General features: G+C 39.0%; 1 pseudogene; it reads left to right on the top strand.

The window, feature by feature from the left end:
• The first annotated feature begins 599 nt into the window (after positions 1–599).
• Positions 600–2,079, top strand: LOC148718800 (uncharacterized; annotated as a pseudogene).
• The last annotated feature ends 2,314 nt before the right edge of the window (positions 2,080–4,393 follow it).

Below are 4,393 nucleotides of genomic sequence, written 5' to 3' on the forward strand. Positions count from 1 at the left end.
AAAATTGCTTATGTTTTTGTCGCGTTTGAATGAAATGAGCGGAGGCTGCACTATCCGCTAGAAGACACAGAGTTGTGATAGATAACGAGTCCTCTGATTTCCTCCCTGTAACATCTGGAGTCCCACAAGGATCAATTCTAGGGCCTTTGCTGTTCTTGATTTTTATCAACGATGTGCCCAATGTAATTTCCATAGAAACATCGCTACCCCTTTTTGCTGATGACTCTAAGTGCTTTCGCCTAATCCTTGGAAGGGATGATGGTGTGAAATTGCAGGATGACTTGAATCAGTTACTTCAGTGGTCTCGTATCTGGGGTATGGAGTTTAATACCAAGAAGTGTAAAGTTTTAAGGGTGGCTCGTATTAGATCAACCAATGACAGGGACTATTATCTTGGCGGAACGAAGTTAGACCGTGTTGATGTTGAGAAAGACTTAAGGTTTTGGTTAGCTACAATTTGAGTTGGAATAATCATGTTGATTTCATCTCTTCGAAAGCTCAAGAAATGCCTAATCTTCTTTATCGAACATGTAGGGACTTTACTGATATTAGCACAAAGAAATTGCTCTATACTACTTGGGTTCGGTCGCGCCTTGAATATGCTAGCGTGGTATGGTCACCTCATACAAAACGAAGCATCAGCATTTAAGAGCAGGTCCAACGCAGGGCTACAAGATTTATTCTTGGTAGGAATTATTCTGAACACGAGCGTCTTAGTAAATTAAATTTATTGCCTTTGCATTATCATAGACAAATTAATGATTTAGTTTTCTTTTTTAAGTGTTTTAAGGATATAAATAAGTTAAATTCTTAGATTACGTATCGTTTCGTTATTGTATTAAGCCGCTGAAAAACGTTGATCATTTAACGCTTGATGTCCCTTTCAGCAGGACTGACGCTTTTCAGAATTCTTTTTTTTATTCGGATTTGTTACCTGTGGAATCAATTACCTATTAGTACAAAAGAGTCAGATACCATGTCAATTTTTCGTAAGAAACTAATAGCGTTTTATTATGATAAGTTTAGAATTGAGTTTGAACTCTGAGGTATAGTCGTAGTGGTAATGTAGATTGATGTAGATTTTTTAATTTCATGATGTTATAATAGGTGGCTCATTTTTAAGGAGTCTTGTATTCTGTCTTAAGCCTACCTCAGATTGATCAATCGATTGATGTAATTGTCATTTGTTTGTCAATATGAAACTTGATTAAATTAACAGAACGCCACTAAGCTTCTACAGGCCGCAAACCTCCCTGAGCACGAAGAGGCTGATTGCCTAAAAGCACAGCAGGATCATTTGGATTTCGTCTAGGTCGAAAGAGAGTTTTACAGCAAAACTTGTTCAGATACATCCACGACTTTTAGTCATACAGATGCACAGACGAATTTCAACGAAACGCACGAACCGTGTTCATTCAATAACACTATGTACTACTCCTTTGACTATGCGCAACAAGTGCACTTTCCAAGTAACCTAATGCAACCTGGGCCGATCTATTTTAAGACCCCCAGGAAGGTGTGGAGTTTTTGGACTTAAATGTAAAGCTGTACCACGTCATATAAACTGTTTGATTGATGAAGCTGCGGTAAAAGACTCAGCCAACGCAATAATAAGTTAAATTCATCACTTTTTCGCACGTCACGGCCTTGCAGAAACAGACGTTCACTAACACGCTGACAATTGTGCCCTACAAAATAAAAACAGTTACTTTTATGGTATTTAGCGCGTAGATAGCCACTAAACTTCACTAGTCTCTCAAGCACTCTTTTCTAATTGCTGGACAAACTAAATTTGGCCCGAATCGTTGTTTTGGAATCCTAAAAAAAAGTCGCACAAGGTCAGTCTCGTTTCGTCGATTTATGAACTAGCTCAAATGGTGAAAACCTCCTTAAGCAACACAGGGGTGAACAAAGCCTAACTGGTATCGACGCACGATGGCCGAGTCATACTGCCTGTATACGTACTTTTCTGGGACAGTATTTCCAAACAATCGCGAACATGAAAAAATCCAGGATGAACCAGGTGTCGTTTACTGCCGAGAATATTTGACATTTCCGGAGCAAGCATGTGTTACTTAAGGCTTGTGCAGTTTTGTAAGTCTGAAACTGAAGATTTAGTTGAACCAGTTTCATAAGCTAATCACTGTTTTAAACTTAAAAGCTATCACTGTGCATGCAGTAAATTCGCTCGTGTGTTTATTTTTCTTTACATCAAATTCAAGCCTACGTAATAATGAGGTTTAGGTAATTATTGTACATACAAAATTGTTTACTAATGAAATAAATGAAGCTCCGAAGTTCTTGTGATCCTTCTTACGACATTCGTATTCCTGTCCTCAAGTTCGGCCAACCGCTCGATAGACGAAAACCCGGATAGGAAACTGAGCAAATTCGAACAGATTTGTTCGGTAATCAATCCGCACTCACACAAAGCTACCATGTTCGGTCTCTGAACTCTCAATTGGTAAACTAGAACCCCTGATGCAAAACAGAGACTTTTTTCTTTAATAAGAAAACAGAAAAAGGAGCATATAATATACATGAATGAAATTCTTGTTCGATTGAGTTCGGATTTTGAATTCAGTGGTTAAAGTGCAATTTGTATGCTGATGTCTCAAGGTTATCACGTGGTGTTCGCGTTTTATTTTCCAAACAAGGATTTCACGAACCCTTTCATTCCCAAGATCTTTTTAGTAATTCTCCTTAATGACTAATAATCCCCTAATGGATATTTTTCTTCTTTCTCATCACTTGTCTGCTTGACATTGTATTGCTAATGTAAGGAGAAAATCTGTCTTGGTCACCCATGGGAGTTAAAGGGTTGATAGGGTTACCAGTCACCTCGCCACCGAGCATTATCGCCACCAACCAAGTCACCACTATGAGACCATCTCGCCACCAACCAAGTTGCCACCAACCAAGTTGCCACTAACCAAGTCGCCACCAAGAGAAGTCACCTTGCCACCAACCACAAAACGAAGAGATGAACTGTTTGAGTTAGTAGGTCGTTGTGGTCGCAGTCAATTAACCTGTCAAAGATATTTCGCTAAACAAGGATATTTAACGAGACAAATCGATTCAATGCTTATTGAAGTCAATTCGATTCGATACCCGCTTAACCCTGATTCACACGGAATCCGATACAATCTATATATATCCTCTGTAAACTGTGAGCGCAATGATACATTCGTCTGAAAGTATAACCTTATACACTAAATTACGAGCCGAAGCCTTTAAGTGTTAAAATATTTTTAACAATTCATTTTTACAAATCAATAACTGAAGGCGTGCATGAAAAAAGCCCATTCAAATCTCCGTGGTGCTTTTATATCTTTTACATCTACGCCCGATAGGAGGTACGCTGCAGCTCTCTCGCCAGCGGAATTTCTCCCCCTCTTGGATTCTACGTGGAACGATTTACGGCGCCATGTTGTTTTTCACATATATTGTGCACGAAAGTTCCTACCCTCCAGAGTTAGTTATTATCCTAACTCAATAAGCTGCTTCCATCAAATACGGCCACTTCTCAGTGGCGATGTCCAGCCAAATCCTGGCCCAAAGTAAGCGCCTAAGTAAGTTAAACTTATTACCTCTACAATATCGAAGGGTAATCCATGATTTAGTTTTCTTTTTTAAATGCTTTAAGAATATACATGATTCAGATATTGGACAAAAGGATCAATGAACGGATGTTAGTGCAGGTATTCTGATAACACGGTGAGACTTTTTCTACCACACAAAACCAGGTCAATTTTTTAGGTCAAGCAGCCAAGTCATTTTTTTCCGAAGGTCAATCAGATAATGTAGATTTCGTTTGGGATAAAGAAAATGATAAAAATAAGTCTTGTGAACATTTTCTGGTAACAAAGCGGGGTTCTCTAAAAGGCCATATAGGCGAGCGAAGATTCCATCGAGGACGGCGGCGAGGAAACATTCAAAGAGGACGTCGAGGAAAGACTGCAGAATATAAAACTGGAAAAAGCCAAACAGAATTCCGCCTTTACACGAGTAAAAAACAAATTGCTTAACATGGTTGATGAAGAAGACCTCTTAAGTCGAAAACAATTAAAGGAATTGTGCCGGAAACTAAGCGACGCACAGGAAAGGGCTATGTACTCAATGGAGCGTCTTTCAACCGAATATGCACTTCTGAAGGACAAACGTAAACGGCACAAAGTCGTTGAAGAAATGGAAAAATTAGAAGCGCAATTTTTGGAAACAAACGATAGAGTGCAATTATTCTTGGACAGTAGAAAGGATGATATATCGAGCGTGACAAAGGACTCATCATTGAACATTCATCGACGCCACGTTGAAAAAAAGGTATCGAAAAGAAAAGCGAGTTAATCGCAAAGGACGAAATTAAGTCTCAAGTGGAAACGTTTGAGCGTTA

The sequence above is a fragment of the Stylophora pistillata genome, chromosome 12 (genome assembly GCF_964205215.1).
Source record: "Stylophora pistillata chromosome 12, jaStyPist1.2, whole genome shotgun sequence".
In the NCBI taxonomy this organism is placed as follows: Eukaryota; Metazoa; Cnidaria; class Anthozoa; order Scleractinia; family Pocilloporidae; genus Stylophora; species Stylophora pistillata.